The following is an 18,811-nucleotide window of genomic DNA, read 5'->3' on the forward strand; positions in this document are numbered from 1 at the left end:
TGAACACATCAATAAGTTGTCCAGTTTAACTGTATTTTTTGTGTGTGGAAAATTCACTATATGTGGCTATTCTAAGACACTTCACTGAATTTTTTATTAATTTCATTGGATTTTAAAAGTCTTTTGTTCCACGGGGAATTATATTTATCTCTTTCAGGGAAGGAATCAACCTAGAAAAATGTTATACTGCATTAGGATCTAGGCATCATACAAGACTAAAGTGATTTTGTATGTGTGAAAGAATAGTGTGTCCTAAAGTTCTGAATTTGAGAAATCAAAAGTACAAACAATGAAAATCCAAATTCAAACTGTTCGTAAAAATGTATTATATAACAAAAAATAGTGTGAGTTCAAAATTCTGCTTGTGACATTTAGAATTTTGCTTTATCAATTTACTCAAGATTTCAAGTCACCTGAAAAGGCACCTGATGTGTCTGTGATATGCTATGTGCTTAACACTTCTATTTCTCTTTTAAAGGGATAAAAATTAACCGTCTGAATGCCCACTGAAAATATGTGTGAATTTTAAAAAAACTATTTTGAAAACATAATCCCCATCTTTCTCTAATGTCATGTTATAGTTATAAAGAAATAAAGTGTTTTAACCAACCCACATAGCAGCAAGTTCCAATTAGAATAAAATATTACTGTTTCCCTTAATCATTCTATATTTGAGAATTTAAAATAATGGTATCCTACAATAATGCTTTTGAAACACTGTTGGTTGATATCAATGTTACAGAAATTATACAGTTTACAAAAAGGAATGTTCCATTGATATATAATTCAACTCTTAGGCAATAGGCAGTTTTGTTATCTACTTCTCCAAATGCATGTCCATACCTACCTCCTCTCTCCCTAAAAAACAAAAACAAAAACAAAACCTGTGTCAGCTTGAAAAATCTTGTTTTGAATAGCCTAGTTTTAATCCTCTGTCATCTTTTGCCAATAAAAACTAAAAGTAATCCTTCAATAATAATTTTTAAATTTTTCTGGATTATAACTCATAATTTTTAAAGTGATTGTCTTCTCATTTATATTTGATGAATGATATAATTTTCATTACCAAATCCTTTTTACTATTTCCAAATATTCTTGTTTGACCACTTGTATCATTGTAGTAATTTTTAAAAATCTAAACTCACAAAGGTTTGTTCTGAAATTGGAAAAGCTCTAGTGATTCTATGATGGGGTTCATAGATGCCACAGTTTGATATATGAACTATGCTATAACTCTAAAAATCATAACATTTACAATTCTAAAATAGTTACCAAGGCCATGATTTATTCCAAAATATAATGCTGGTTTAGAGTCTTGCTTTCATGATCTTGGGATTGTGATGGGTTGATACGATAATTCTGTGATTCATGGTGATGGCTCATTCATTATTTTGAATGGGATAAAAATAGTAGAGCTTATTTATAACTCCCTTAATTGTTTGAAGCTAGAGATGAGATATAAAATTTTAAAACTTAGTTTGCCCTATTCTTGCTTATGGTGTATCACAAGGACAAAGATTCATTAAAGAGACCTTTAAAATGTGTTAATCTAGGTACTTTAATGAAATTTGTTTGCAGGGCAACCTGTCCCACTTATTTATGCTTAGTAGTATTCATACATAATGGTAATGTGACCGCTCATCTCTAAACCATTAAGGAAAGAAATATGAGAAAAGGGGGCACGATGATTAATTTGGGGTGGACTACTTAGATTTTCTTTTTTTTTTGCCTTTTAAAGCAAACTATGCTTATCTTACTTAGCCTTTAAAAAAAAGCATTACAAATTTGAATTAAAATATGCAGTAGACCAGGAACACTGTAAAATTGGAAAGGAAGTAGTATTTATCACCGTGAATAAGTATGTAAAATAGATTTAACACCCAGTTTATAAGAAGTTAAAGGGTTTCAATGTTCCATAAACATTTTATCAAAAAAATAAATGTCTGTTAAGAGTGGTTTTTCTATTGTTCAATTATCTTTATATTGTCAGCTTACTTTCTTTCATTTCCCAAAGAAAGAAATGTCCCAGATCTTTTATGATTAATCATCTCACTTGTGCTTTTGATCCCACATTGTCCTTTGAATTTTTACCATTTCCCTTCTTTCATCTTCACTCACTCCTCTACGCTAGCTACTTCTGCAAATACTAGATACATGTTAAACAACAAACATGTCACTTGTGAGCCAAACTAACACACTATGGCTATGAATCAAACCACTCCAAAATGTAGTGGCTTAAAATCTATGACAATTTATCTTCTGCTCACTAATTTGAAATGTGGGCAAGGACCCTCATGGCTAGCTCACCTGTAATCCTTTCAATATCACTTGCGATGGGTCTAAGGTTGAAGGCTAGATTCATCTGAAATCTTTCTCTCTCACATGGCAGGAGGTTGATGTGCACTGTCAGTTAGGAATTTAGCTGATGCTGTTAGCCGGAACACCTCTCTATGTGGCCTGGGTTTCTTCACAACACAATGGCTGCATGCCAAGGCAAGGCATCCAGAGAGAGAAAGAGAGATCCAGGTTAAAACCAAATCATTTTGATGACCTTGCCTCAGAATTCACGTGGTGTCACTTTCACTGCTTTCTCTTCATAGAGGCAGCCCAAAGGGCTAACCAATTTTAATGGGAAGGTAAAAAGATTTATCTCTTTATGGAGTATAGCCAGTACACTGAAAGAGCTTTTGGGACCACAAGTATTGCTATAGTCATATTTGGGGGAAAATCCTCCAGTCTGCCATGGAAATTCATATTCCCCACATGCACTACATACTCTCCCCCTCCTCCAAGAACCCCCCTAATATCCTATTTCAGAATGCGCCTCATTCTTAAGTATCTTTTTATCTAAATCAAGTGGAGATCCAAAGAGGATCCTCAGGTGCATTTCTTCAAGTACAGTCCCTTGAGCACAGTTCTCAAATTGAATGCCTGAAAACTAAAAAGAGTTCCTTTCCCTCATGCCCAACGTATAATGGTGAGACAGACTCTGGTAACCACTATAGACACCTTCTTCAAGCAAGTAGAAATGAGAGGCCTACAGCAGTCACTAATCCACAAGCATTTTGGTATCCAGCTCAATAACATATTGCCGGCTCCTGGATGAGGAAAAGGTACTACTGCCTAGAGATGATCCATCACAGCTCTTGATTCTGCTCTTTGGGTTTTTGGTTGTGCCTTCTGAAACATTTATCATTTCCCATAAAACGTGTCTGGGGTTTGCCACTGATTAGTTCCGTCAACCTTTTACTTGCCTATAGAAGTATGGTGAGTCAAAGACCTCTTTCCGTTTTCTCTCTGTCTCTTTTAGTTCAAGTTGGTGGTATTTCTACTATGAAGTTCTTTGTAAACTTTGTGAATTTTCTATAATTGCTAATGGAGTTTAGTTCATTAGACAAAAAAATACCCTCAAAGCTCATGAGATTAGTCTTTCTCTATCTTGGGCTTCCTGTAAGAGTGTTGAGGGAATTGTCTTTAAGATTCATACATACTGCCTGACCAGGTGGTGGTGCAGCGGATAGAGCATTGGACTGGGATGTGGAGGACCCAGAGTTGAGATCCCGAGGTCACCAGTTTGAGCATGGGCTCATCTGGTTTGAGAAAAGCTCACCAGCTTGTGCCCAAGGTGACTGGCTCAAGCAAGGGATCACTCCCTCTGTTGTAGCCCCCAGTCAAGGCACATATGATAAAGCAATCAATGAACAACTAAGGAGCTGCAACAAAAAATTGATGTTTCTCAAAAAAAAATTCATAGATACCTGCTCATTATTTAATGAATAAGTATCAATATAATAAGATCCTTAGAGGACTTTGAATCTCCTTAGAGAGCCTTTTGTCTGACTTCAGATTTCTCTAACACATTGCCATAAATCTTTCTGAAGTCTTAACAAATGAACTTACAGTGTCATCTTTGATTTGATCTTTGTTCTGAAACTCTATATTCAAGAATCATGTTTTGGTTGGATCTCATGTTTTAATTCAGTAAATCAGTAAATAAATATATATTTAATTCTGTTTGAAAACTGTGCAATTCCTTTTTCATTTATATTTCTCTTCCCTCATTTTATTATAGGCAACAAAAAGAAACCAGGTAAACTTGTAATATTTTTCCTAGAAAACTCTTTAAATAGATTATCTAATATATCAGGAATATTTTCAATTTTCCATGTTATTACAGGCAATAGGGTTACTAAATTACTGTTATTTCACAAGTAACTATTTTCAGTTTCCCATAACATTCTTGTCACATTTTTTTAAACCTTTCCTGACAGTCTCCTTAAGGACAATTAAGATTTCTTTAACAAAAACCTTTTAACAATATGTTCTTATCAAATTTCTTCTAACTTCTGCCTACTACCTAGGCCCCAAAGATAGTTTTATGTTTTGTTATAGCAGTATATCACTCCTGATACCAAAATCTGTTATATGTTTTAGTAATTATGGTTGCATAACAAACCACCCCCAAACTTTGGTATTTATATCGGCAATTTGGGCAGGTTCAAGAGAGCTAGTTCATGTCAGCACCACCAAAAGGCTGGGAGCTGGAGTCAACTAAAAGCTGTTCAGTTACATATGCAGAAGTAGGTGTTGGCTATCACCTGAGATTTTACTGGAGTTTATTGACCAGACCACCTACATGTGTTCTCTTTAGGTGGCTTGGATAATCTTATAAACGGTAGTGGATTCAAGGACAAGAATACCTTCAGATAGATAGCCATGCAGAAGCTATACTTCTTTTATGACCTAGTCTTTGGAGATACTCATTGTCATTTTCTACACATTCTACTCATCATGACAGTTACAAAGGCCAATCCAGTTTCAACAGGAAGAAAAATAGCGTTTACAAATAGGGAAATAGGGAAGTAACAGTTCTGGAAGAAAATGTGGAATCAGAAATATTGCTCTTCATCATTTTGAAAATGCAAACTTATAATCTACCACACATTTCACTACTTTCTTACCTTAAATTTATTTCTCAACTAGCTATAATCTTGCTTTTTATTCTATCTATAATCACAAACTTGCACTCTGCTAATGCAACCAATAATCTTTAATCTTTCATTTATTAATTTTTAGTCTTCAAAATATATGAAATATTCTTTATTTGACAATATTGTTAATGATCCAATTCATGAAATATGTTTTCTATTGTCCTGTGAGTCTATACTAATTAAAGCATTATCAATTATTGCCTTTATCTTTTTTTGTTTTCTTAAAGAGCTAAATTAGAAAGAAAATAAGTCATAGTACTGAAAGGAATTGTTAGCCTTATAATTTATAGATAATTGAAGTTAGACATTGAAAATTACAGAAAAAAAATACATCCTTGACCTCAGTTGATTGTCCTGCCACTGAAAGTAGTTGAGTATGTGTGCAACCGATAAAAGGGAGCAGAATTTAAGAATATAAAATGAATTGTGCAGATATCTTTGAAAGGCAAAGTGTAATTAGAAACTTTACAATATTTTATCTCCATGGAAAAGAAGTCTGCACTTATAAATATTATATACTATATATGATATTTTGAGTTTTGCATCTCTAACTTTAGTTTTACTTTTTGAAAATATGTTTTGTGTAAGTATATAAGACTTCCTTCTTTTGTAGGTGAATGATTGAGTTGAAGCATGATGAAAGTTCTATCTTGATTATGTGATTTCTGTCTATAATAATACACGAATTGCTCTAGGAATTTTAGGGATTGATAGAATTCCATAAATTTTTAGAAATCTTTTGAGGGAAGGCTGCATTTTATGCTTTCTTAACTGTTCCCAGTTTTATTAAACCACACTGAATATTAAAATTCCTTATTTATAGTCTTCTTTCACTCCAACTTTGATGTTTGTTTACTTTCCTCATTTTATTTTTGTAAAAGGGAACTTGACCTGGAAATTTCAACATTGTAAAAGATCAGTGTTAATATACTATTTAAAATAATTATTTATCGTAGGTCTTCTGATAGGTTCTCTAATAATTGTTGCTTATTTCGATCAGTTCCTGTATACACATATACATATGTATCTGAATATGGTTTACAACCAAATGGTAGAGAAATAATTGAAAATAAACCACAGGCTTTATTTAGTCAAGTTTTGTTGGACATTGTCAAAGTACATGCCTGTAGACATTAGATACTTCATGTGCTGGTGTTTAAGCTATTGTTTTTCAATCTTCTGACCCACTAATTTTTTAAAATTTATCTTTATTGATTTTTTAGAGATAGAGGAAGAGGGGGAGAGAGAGAGAAACCTAGAGAGAGATACATTAATTTGTTGTTCCACACAGCTATGCATTTATTGGTTGATTCTTATATATGCCCTGACCATGGATCAAACCCACAACCATGGTGTACCAGGTCAATGTTTTAACCAACTGAGCTAACGTGCCAGGAATGACCCATCCATCTTTTATCTTGGTTTCACCAGGCATGGTACTCTGCAAACCATATTTCTCTTTTATTAACCAGCCTTCTGTATGATAATAATCATGGTGCAAGAAGAAACCTATAAGGAGGACAAGAAAAAGTGTGAATAGTTCTCACCTGTTTGATTTCAGCTCCTCTCGGCCACCAGAAAAACTTCTTCACCCAGCAGTAATAGACTATTCCAGTAGCAATTGATTTCTGTGTGCAGTTGTTACAATACTCCAAGAAATAGCCCTTCAGAGACACTATTATCAGTTGGCTGTTCCCCCTCCTTAAAGGATTGGATACCAACCCCAAAGAGTTCTTACTCTTAGCTCCAAGACCCCCGACCCCACAATCTACGTAACATATCCTTTTCAAGGGACTGAGTTAAGGCTTTGCAGGTCTCCTTCTTCAAGACTTAGGTTTCAACTGATGAACTCTAGTTCATAAAATAACTTGACTATCCTCCAGTAACCTATCTCTTTCTTTGGTTCCCCCAGTCCTACGGGTGGGAGCTGCTTCTAGTGGCTACTACCTCTGTGATCTTCATTATCTGGTCAGCCATATTTAATATCATTATTTTTTCTGTTGAAATAACTGGTATGGTTTCTGGAATCTAAAATAAATACTAGCTCTTATATCTCGTACCCAAATCATATAGAAATCTTTATGTCTCTTACCCAAATCATATAGAAATCAATCTCTTATGACTGAATCACTTTACTTCAATCCGCCTTCCCTCTCTTCTTATATGGTATATGCAAGAATAAAATGATTTAAAACTGTAAAGAATTTTGAAATTTAGTTAGAAAAAAGGCTATGTCATTGTGTATATTATATTTTAAAAATAAAATACAAAAGAATGACAAGATACTAAGGTTAAGAATAAAGCTAAATAAACAAAGAAATCTCAAATACCATTTTTTTTCTGGCTTTCATTACTTTTTGCATTGTCTTTATGAGTCAGAGTGGTAAAAGTGATGTATGAAGTCACCAGAAGATCAGTGTCTGGTTACATTACTTTTTAAAGGACTTATCACAGCATAATTTGGCATATAAACTATCTTTTTTCTCACAAATAACACACATAAAATATACTTAAATCTTATTTAATGTTGGCTGCCCTATATTATTTTCAAGATGATTCAAATAAAATTATATCTTTAATACCATTATTTATAATAAAAAGTTACAGCTTTAAATTAGATAAATTAGATTTATGTGTCACATATTTAACATAACAATTCTCCAGAAAGCAAAGACATAGTGTTACTTTATCTTTGAATGTTATAGGCATTAATATAAATAAATTGAATAAAATAAAGTGCTAGCTGTTTTGAAATTATTTACATTTTCTTCCAAATTTATCACTAACATTTTTGTTTAACACACTTATACATTTATACACTTTAACCTTGCAAATGACTTTAAAATTTTTTAAACTCTAGTTCATCAAATTAACTTATTGTTCTTAAATAACTTCATTTTCTACCCTAATTCTTCTCTCATTGACTTTTTGTCTAAGGGAGTGAAATTCTCCCTGGAGGGATAGGGCATTTGTCCACTGATGTGTGGAGAAACCTGTACTTTTGAATGTCGCAGAGTATTAAAGTAGAAGAAAAAATGATGACCTGCATTTTGAATGTTTCCAGAAACTTTGTTCATTTATTTCCATTTGTTTTTCAGAGCAAGATCAACCCTAATTACATTCCCTCTCAACATTTTTTTTCTGTAAAATAGGAAAAAGGACAAGTATTTCATTGAACATAAATTAGAACCTTTAAAAAAATGGTTATATTGATAACAGACACCTTAAGGACATAATTGTTTAAATCTCCGACACATAACAGCAACTCAAACAACAATTAAAAATGATTTAAGTTTTTCTTATAATATGAACTTACAATATAGTTGGGAGTTTGAATCACTTACAAGTTTCCCAAAGAAAAATGTGTAGATTACCCTTGGATTTGCCTGAATACTGAAAGAATAGCTGTTTTCTTAATTCAGAATTTGAAACAAATTGGTAGAAACTTTAATGAATGAAATTATACAGACAAAAATTGTAAAAAATAATATAGAGAGAGATAGTGAGTGTGGGTATTTAAAAGTGGAGAACTAGAATTTGAGAACTAAATTATAGTTTAGAAAGTTGTAACAATATAAAGCAGCAGGTAGTGTTTAATTTATCTATTGTAAAACTTAACACGTAAATCTCACTTTTTAAGGGTATAAATTTCAGGAGGACAAACTTGGTATTTATGAAACATGGCAGAGTTACAAACTAGTATTGTGTTTCAGCAGAAAGGAGAAAAAGTAATAACTTATTTTCTAGTATTTTGTTCATAATTGTGTAATCCAGAGCCTTTATGCAGTAGGCAGCCAGATTTAAGGAAATGGCCAAATGACAGTGCAGCAATACTCACAATTGCCATGGTTAACCTCAACCAGAAAGTGTGAAGACTGTCTGAAACTTGCCATTTTAGCTCTACTAAAAACTAAAAGGACATGAAGTAGGACATTAAAAATATACTAAGACAGGCCCTGGCCAGTTAGCTCAGTGGTAGAGCGTCGGCCTGGCGTGCAGAAGTCCCGGGTTCGATTCCCGGCCAGGGCACACAGGAGAAGTGCCCATCCGCTTCTCCACCCCTCCCCCTCTCCTTCCTCTCTGTCTCTCTCTTCCCCTCCCGCAGCCGAGGCTCCATTGGAGCAAAGATGGCCCGGGCGCTGGGGATGGCTCCTTAGCCTCTGCCCCAGGCGCTAGAGTGGCTCTGATCGCGACAGAGCGACGCCCTGGAGGGGCAGTGCATCGCACTGGGCAGAGCGTTGCCCCTGGTGGGCGTGCCGGGTGGATCCCGGTCGGGCGCATGCGGGAGTCTGTCTGACTGTCTCTCCCCCTTTCCAGCTTCAGAAAAATACAATATATATATATATATATATATATATATATATATATATATACACACACACATACACACACACACATACATACACACACACACAAAATATATATATATAAAATCTTTCTGACCTCACTCATATTTTTCATAACCTTAAAATCACATGCAAAAAGAATATAAAAACTTAAACTCTGTTCTTTGTCATTAGTAGCTTTAAATAATATTCAAAGTAAAATTTGGATACAAAGCATTAAATTTGTCTATTGGCTTGTATTTTAAGAAATCAAAAGGAAATACACTGAAAAACATTATATATATATACACACACACCAAGACAAAAAAAAAAGAAGGCAGAAGTTTATTTCACAAAGGAAATATGCCTAAAGAAATTTTCTTGAATTTCTTTTGCTTTCTTTGTTTATCTATTTATTTATTTGGTTTTAGTTTATTTGTGTGCATTTCAACTACATTAAGTATTTTTAATAATAAATCTCAAATAGAAGGAAAACTCATGAAATCATTCTTTTGGTTCCCTAACCAGACAGGTTCATATTTATATGTTTTACAGAATAAACAGCAGAGCTTTGAGAGGAGGTAGAAGAATTTTCCTTGGCCAGGTGATGGTGGCGTATAGAATGGAACCCAGGCCTTTTGTCGCTCATTCCTATAATGTTTTTCAGTGTATTTCCTTTTGATTTCTTAAAATACAAGCCAATAGACAAATTTAATGTTTTGTATCCAAATTTTACTTTGAATATTACTTAAAGCTACTAATGACAAAGAACAGAGTTTAAGTTTTTATATTCTTTTTGCATGTGATTTTAAGGTTATGAAAAATATGAGTGAGGTCAGAAAGATTTTATCCATTAGTTCTGAAAATGCTTTTATTTAACTGTGATTGACAATTTTTTTTAAAATGATTGACAGACTTTGATAAGCAGTGATAATAATGACAGCTTAAGTATTTTGAATGTTACAGTTTAAAGGAATTAAGTTGCTAATGATTTAACAGTGGTCAATGAAGAAACAGTTAACCATTACTTTATATATTACTTTATGTGTTCATTGCTCACAGAACACTGATAATCATTCTCACAGTTCTTACTGAGATTCCAAAGAAACAAAATTCTCCTTCAGATAAGACTGTATTATGAAGGCTAAGCTAAACTATTAGGTCAATCGCTGTGCCTGAGAATGTTGATAATTCACTGAAAAACACTAAGGCACTTTCTTTTTTTTTTTTTTAGAGAGGAGAGAGATAGAAAGGGAGAGAGAGGAGAGAAAGACAGAGAGAGAGAGAGAGAAGGGGGGAGGAGCTGGAAGCATCAACTCCCATACGTGCCTTGACCAGGCAAGCCCAGGGTTTTGAACCAGCGACCTCAGCATTTCCAGGTCGACGCTTTATCCACTGCGCCCCCACAGGTCAGGCTAAGGCACTTTTTTATTAGCTAATATCAGCTCTTTGGAAACACATACAGTATTTTTTCCAAATTAATAAAAAAATGAGAGAGTAATTAAACCAAAATTATTGCCAGATTTACTCTCCCTCTGATTCATCCATGCTATATTTCTGACTAGTTTCCTAATGAGTTAGCAAATTGGTCCTACAGCATAAAGTTAAATGTACACATTTTTAATTTTTAAAGAAAATAAAAACTTCAGTTTTGAGTTTTATTCATTGAGGATCTTGTCTAAGAAAAAAGAATGATTTTTGAAATATCTAATGCAGATAAGAGTAAATCCACGTATCCTTTCAACAAAGTTCCCAGCAGAAGTTTATTTTATTGATTAAACTAACATTTTTTTCTTCTTAAAAAAAACATTTAATTGAATTTATTGGGGTGACAGTGTTTAATAAAATTATATAGATTTCAAGTGTACAATTCCATAATATACCATCTTTATACTGTGTTGTTTATTCACCACCCAAGGTCTAGTCTCCTTTTATCCCCATTTATTCCCCCTTTACCCTGCCCCCAGCTCCCTTCCTGCCCCAGCTCCCTCCCTGCCCCCAGCTCCCTCCCTGCCCCCAGCTCCCTTCCTGCCCCAGCTCCCTTCCTGGGCCAAGCTCCCTTCCTGCCCCCAGCTCCCTTCCTGCCCCCAGCTCCCTCCCTGCCTCCAGCTCCCTTCCTGCCCCCAGCTCCCTTCCTGCCCCAGCTCCCTTCCTGGGCCAAGCTCCCTTCCTGCCCCCAGCTCCCTTCCTGCCCCCAGCTCCCTTCCTGCCCCAGCTCCCTTCCTGGGCCAAGCTCCCTTCCTGCCGCCAGCTCCCTTCCTGCCCCAGCTCCCTTCCTGGGCCAAGCTCCCTTCCTGCCCCCAGCTCCCTTCCTGCCCCAGCTCCCTTCCTGGGCCAAGCTCCCTTCCTGCCCCCAGCTCCCTTCCTGCCCCCAGCTCCCTTCCTGCCCCAGCTCCCTTCCTGGGCCAAGCTCCCTTCCTGCCGCCAGCTCCCTTCCTGCCCCAGCTCCCTTCCTGGGCCAAGCTCCCTTCCTGCCCCCAGCTCCCTTCCTGGGCCAAGCTCCCTTCCTGCCCCCAGCTCCCTCCCTGCCCCCAGCTCCCTTCCTGCCCCAGCTCCCTCCCTGCCTCCAGCTCCCTTCCTGCCCCAGCTCCCTTCCTGCCTCCAGCTCCCTTCCTGCCCCAGCTCCCCTCCTGCCCCCAGCTCCCCTCCTGCCCCCAGCTCCCTCCCTGCCCCAGCTCCCTTCCTGCCCCCAGCTCCCTTCTCCTCTGGTCATCACCATACTGCTGTCTGTGCCTGTGAGTGTTTTGGTGTTTTGTTTTGTTTTTTGCTTAATCCCTTTACCTTTTCCACCCAGCAACCTTTTTTCTTTCTGACAGCTGGCCTATTCTCTGAGTCTGTTTTTGTTTTGTTTGGTAGTTTATTTGTTCATTAGATTCCACATATAAGTGAAATCATGGCACTTGTCTGGCTCATTTCACTTAGCATAATACTCTTCAGGTTCATCCATGCTGTTGCAAAAGGTAAGATTTCCTTTTTTCTTTTTTTTTTAGCCAAGTATTATTTCACTGTGCAAATGTACCATACTTTTTTGTGTGTGTGTGTGTGTATTTTTCTGAAGCCGGAAATGGAGAGAGACAGTCAGACAGACTCCCGCATGCGCCCGACCGGGATCCACCCGGCACGCCCACCAGGGGGCCACGGCTCTGCCCACCAGGGGGCGATGCTCTGCCCCTCCGGGGCGTCGCTCCGCTGTGACCAGAGCCACTCTAGCGCCTGGGGCAGTGGCCAAGGAGCCATCCCCAGCGCCCGGGCCATCTTTGCTCCAATGGAGCCTCGGCTGCGGGAGGGGAAGAGAGAGACAGAGAGGAAGAAGAGGGGGAGGAGTGGAGAAGCAAATGGGCGCCTCTCCTGTGTGCCCTGGCCGGGAATTGAACCCGGGACCCCTGCACGTCAGGCCGATGCTCTACCACTGAGCCAACTGGCCAGGGCCTGTACCATACTTTTTTTAAATTTACTCATCTACTGATGGGCACTCATTTTTTTCCTGTGGCAGTTGGTACTATTGAACTCTCGTTTCTTTCTGAAATTTTCTTCTCTTTGAACTTCTGTGACCCTTCTCTCCTAGAACTTTCTTTCTATTTTTGTATCCTGTCATTTTCCTATACTCTTGTTTCTCCATCCAGATTTACTATCTTACAGACTCTCCCTGCAGAACCTCACAAAAACTTGAAAAATCAGCTATCACACATGCACTGATGAATCTCAATTTCTAAGCAAGAAGCATCAGAATCCCACCCTTCTATATCAAACTGTCTTTTAAATAGCCCCATATGTTTGAACCTTATGTCCTTGACTATACTCAACCTTTCACCCTTCCACCAGAACCTTCTCTTTTTTCTTTGCTGCCTATCTCAGAGAATGGCACCGTGCTGTCCTCGCCAGAAAGGTTGAGATTTATTTTGTATTCTTTCTCTTTCTTTTCCCCTCATCTATTTAGTCACAAGGTATTTTTTTATTTACTCAAAAAACACTTATTAAACACTTGTTATGTACTGTGATGGAAGAAATATGCATACAAAAGAAATGAAATCATAACACAGAGCAGTGATATGAAAATGCATAATGACAATGTAAGCCCCGAGAGTCTAAGTAGACCTGCCTAGTATCTCCAAGCCCATCTTTGCCCTCTTTTTTCTTGTTCTACAGTCACTCTTGTTTTGTTTTGTTTTTTCTACTTTCCTGTAGTAGGTTCTTGTTCTATGCAATCTGGACCTCACTGTTGTCAGAGTGACCTTTATAAAATGCCACTTTGAACATACCAGTAGCTGTCCAATCTTACCTGGTTCTCAAGATTCTTATGCTATAGTTCACAATTCATAGCTTAACATCCAAGTCCTTCACTCTTAGACCCCAGACTTGTTTTTAGCCTTTTCTTAGACCGTTTCACTTGCTTTCACTACTTCCTCATATTATGTCTTTTTCCTGGAATGTGTGAGGTTGTTTCATATTTCTATACCTTCTCGCTTGTTATTGCCTCTTCATAGAATACACTTGCCTTTGTTATATTCATCTAGCTCATTTCTAGGAGGTATGTTTTGATGACCAACCATGTCAGGCCTTATTGAGATAGTCTCCCTTTGTTTTCATATCTCCTTTTGTAAACCATTTTCATAGAAGTTATTAATTCATTCACCAAGTATTTATTGAGACCCATATATTATACTTAAGTTATATGCTCTTTTTCCTCACCACACTGTAAGTTCCCTGAGAGGAAAGATTATAACCAATTTTAGGTTAGAGTCCCAGTTTAGGTATAAAGATATGTAAGTATAATGCAATAAATATATTTTAAATGAGTAAATTGCTATCACAGAGTGACTGAAAAAAGTATACCATATTAATAGAATTTATTGGGATATCAATGACTAGTTACCAGGATCTCTGGTCCTAGAGCCAGGCTGTTTATATGAATAATAGCTTTACCACTTATTAGGTCTGTGCCCTTGGAAAGTCTTCCTAACCTTTTCTGGGACTCCACATCTATAAAATACAGATAATAGTAATCTCTACCTTACAAAATTGGTGAAAGATTAAGTTAACCCTTTGAGTATTACAAACATTTATGTATTGAATATGTCCTCGTGTCTCCTGACCATCCAGTGTATGATTGTACACAAATTTTTATTTATTTATTTATTTATTTTTTGTATTTTTCTGAAGTTGGAAACAGAGGCAGTCAGACTCTGCATGCGCCCGACTGGGATCCACCTGGCATGCCCACCAGGGGGCGATGCTCTGCCTATCTGGGGCATCACTCTGTTGCAACCAGAGCCATTCTAGCACCTGAGGCAGAGGCCATGGGGCCATCCACAGCACCCGGGCCAACTTTGCTCCAATGGAGCCTTGGCTGCGGGAGGGGAAGAGAGAGACAGAGAGGAAGGAGGGGGAGAGGTGGAGAAGCAGATGGGCGCTTCTCCTGTGTGCCCTGGAAATGCTGAGGTCGCTGGTTTGAAACCCTGGGCTTGTCTGGTCAAGGCATATATGGGAGTTGATGCTTCCAGCTCCTCCCCCCTTCTCTCTCTCTGTCTCTCTCCTCTCTCTCTCTCTCTCTTCTCTCTAAAAATGAATAAATAAAATAAAATAATAAAAAAATAATAATAAATAAAATAAAATAAAAAATAAAGGTATTGAGGTGATATATGCCAGGTACCATTTTTTTATGGAGGTTACAGCAAAGTACAATAGAGGCAACAATCCTTACCATCATGGAGTTTAAATAAATAAGCATATGAAATATAAATATAGAAATGTGTTCTTTACATAGTCTTTATAATAAATCAGTAAGAAATGCGCTAATAAATACAAGTTTATAATTGATGATTTATAGAACATAAATAAACAATAACTTATGGAAAAATTATCACTTTTGTTAATAAAGTGCAAAATTTTAAAAATAAGATACAAATTTCCACTTTCAGATCGCAAAAGTCATGCACACACACCAACCCAAACACACATCTATATATAATATCACCCATGTGTAACTAACTGCTTTACTTTATGAAAAATATTTTAACTTATATTTAAGTTCTTTATAAAAGAAACTTTGACAGTATGTTAAAAACTTATTCTTTGGCTCAGAAATATTTAGACAAAAATATGACAGAACTTTGAATATGAACTTCAAAAATGATAGTAGTATTAATAATAATACAGCTAGTGCTCAACTTACGACCATGATTGGTGCCGAAAGACCAGTCGTAACACAATTTGGTCGTAAGTTGAGTAGGCTATATGTACAGTACTGTGAAATGATGTTATAAAAATCTTTAAGTCATATTTTATCATAATTTTCTTTCATTATTGTTAAATATCATAATTTTATTTGTTCACTTTATGCCATTTGTATCATCTCTACACCATTTTGTTTCTTATTTTTACATTCGTCAGGTTTAAGTAACACACTGCATTACCAGTACAACTAGTTTAATAGTTGCAAAGACAATTTCCTCTTGGTAGACATTTTGGGAGGGGTTTGATGAAAAATATCCAAGACACAAAACACAAAGTGCTGTACTGACTCTGGGATAACAGTTGAAATGGTGCACGCGGTGATGGGAGTGCTGCTGGAAGCTGGTCCACACTGTCGTACGCCCAGCTGGGTAACGCATGCGCTACCAGACGCGGAGCAGTCGTGGCTAGCAATTGTGGTCGTAAAGTCGAATGGTCGTAAGTTGCATAGGTCAAAAGTTGATCAATATTTGTAATAGCTAATATAAATTACATAAGTAAAATATACCAAGCATTAAGCTAAGAAACTTATATAAATTACCCTGTTTAATACCAACAAAGCCAACATGGCATTATTAGCTAATTTACAGATGAGAAAACCAAGACTTAAAACATTAAATTTTTAAAAATGATTTAAAAATATTATCAAACCACAGACTCAGAGCTCGACAGTAGGATTCCTGGAGCTTGTGACCTGCAGCTTATCTGTCTGTCACTAGAGCCTATGCTCTTAATTGCCCACTGTCCTAACTTGCCTTTCCATGAGGAATGCAAGATGTTCCTCAGTCATTGTTTATGAGCACAAAAGAAAGTAAAAATTAAATTAGATGCTCAACAATAACAGATGGATTAAATAAATTTTGAATTATCCACACAATGGAATGCTTATTAGCTTTTAAATTTTTATTATTATATTTGTTGACATAATATGTCATTTTTAACGAGAGTGTCTCAAAATATGCATTCAGTGGGATTCCATTTTGAGAATAAGACATTAACCTTTTTGTCTTATTTGCTTTTACTTATTTTTCTGCAATGAATATAACTTGCTATAATTATAATAATGATATATTGTTAAATACTATTACATGTAGGCCATACTTGGCTTATAAAGTTGAGATTCTGGGGCTGAAATTGAGCAATAATGCTACCTTACACAGAAGTCTGTCTTACTAAGGCTTTTTGACTCGATGTGTTACATTTTTAACACGAATCAATTTAACATAAATATCTTATATATATTTTAAAGGATCTGAAAGAGAAGTACTTTTCTAAGCATACCTATATAGTTCGCTTGCAAAAATTCTTAAAATAGCTTTTACCCATTAAAATCTTAAGAGGATTACACAGGCTAAATTAGTGCCTAGACTGCAAAAAGCCATAATGAACTTAATATTATTGCTTTCCCAAATATAGACCAATTCTTAATAGACTATTTTACAATAGAAAGTGCCTTTAGGGGTCAGTATAACAAAATTAAGATCAGTTTATAAAGCCTTACAAAAGGCCTGGTGGCAGCATATAAATGTCCAGGGTAATTATTCATGAATTCGTTTGCTCACACATCATTTCCTTCCCAGCCTTAGTCTGTAAGAAATTGGGCTGAGAGATCTCTGACTTTTCTTCTAGAAACTGCATTTGAATTGTGTGTTTCTCAGATATATTCAGGCTACAACAATTTATTTAGTCAAATATAAAGTTGTAGGAGCTGAGGTGTGAACATGATTAAGGTTTGTCCTGAATTATTTAATCTGAAATTACATAGTTACTGAAACAAATTTACAGATAGCCATCATATTCTAAGCTCCAGTGGGCAAGAGATCCCTTGGTGGCTTATTCTTTCTATAGTCTTCTTTTTACAGTTCAGATTAAGAGCCCTGTTACTCAGTGGGTAGTCTGTTGCTCCATCTTCTCCCATCTTCAGTAGCCTGGCTTTTGGCTGGTGTTTGTTATCAGCTCTAGAATTCTTCAAACCTTCCCCTTAATGGTCAAGGCTGGTTTAAGCAGATGTACTTTTATCACATGACTCAGCCCTCTGAAGTCCAGTGCAGAGATGAGACAAACAATTTTAAACATTTAAGGGTATATATATATGACATCAAAAATTTGAAACTGGGCCCTGGCCGGTTGGCTCAGCGACAGAGCGAGGGTCCAGCATGTGGAAGTCCCGGGTTCAATTCCAAGTCACGGCACACAGGAGAAGCGACCATCTGCTTCTCTACCCCTCTGCCTTCTCTTTCTCTCTTTCTCTCTCTCCCCCTCCTGCAGCCAGGGCTCGAATGGTTAGAGCAAGTTGGCCCAGAGCACTGAAGATGACTCCATGGCCTGCCTCAGGCACTAAAACCGAGTGGTTGCAGAGCAACAGAGCAGCGGCCCCAGGTGGGCAGAGATCGCAGGTAAGGGGTTTGCTGGGTGGATCCCGGCTGGGGTGCATGTGGGAGTCTATCTGCTTCCCTGCCTCTCACTTAAATTTAAAAAAAAAAATTTTTTTGAAACTGAAATGGCATTGAGATTTGATAAGCAGGTCTTTTAAATACAATCCATAGCTGGTTTTTTTCTACAGTAATTTTAATTAGTCAAGGTCAGTGAACTCCCTTTTCAGTGTTTTGTTTTTAGAAATAAGCTGTATTACAATACATCAGCATGATCTTGTATCAATAAATATAAAGTTTATAATTAAGTATAAGTAGTTATGAATAGCATTTCATATGCTGAGTCATTTCATATTTGTATGCAAAAACTCCTTTTTTTTTTTTTTTTGTATTTTTCTGAAGTGAGTAGTGGAGAGGCAGAGACACAGACTCCCGCATGCTCCAGACCAGGATTCATCCGACATGCCCACCAGGGAGCGATGCTCTGGCCATCCAGGACGTGGCTCTGATTGCAACCGGAGCCATTTTAGCGCCTGTGGCAGGCACCATGGAGCCATCCTCAGTGCCTGGGGCAATTTTGCTCCAATGGAGCCTTGGCTGTGGGAAAGGAAGAGAGAGACAGAGAGGAAGGAGAGGGGGAGGGGTGGAGAAACAGATGGGAGCTTCTCCTGTGTGCCCTGGTCAGGAATCGAACCTGGGACCTCCACATGCCGGGTCGATGCTCCACCACTGAGCCAGCTGGCCAGGGCCTGTACTCAAAAACTCTTGAAGCCATCTGGCTAGCTCCATAATTACTTACTATAGTAGTGCTCACCAAGGTTTCAAATTAATTTCCAGTTAAGGTAACACTTTCAAAGAGAAAGGCTAAAAGAAAGTTTGTTCCTAAAATGAG

This window comes from Saccopteryx bilineata, chromosome 6 (assembly GCF_036850765.1).
Source record: "Saccopteryx bilineata isolate mSacBil1 chromosome 6, mSacBil1_pri_phased_curated, whole genome shotgun sequence".
NCBI classification, from domain to species: Eukaryota; Metazoa; Chordata; class Mammalia; order Chiroptera; family Emballonuridae; genus Saccopteryx; species Saccopteryx bilineata.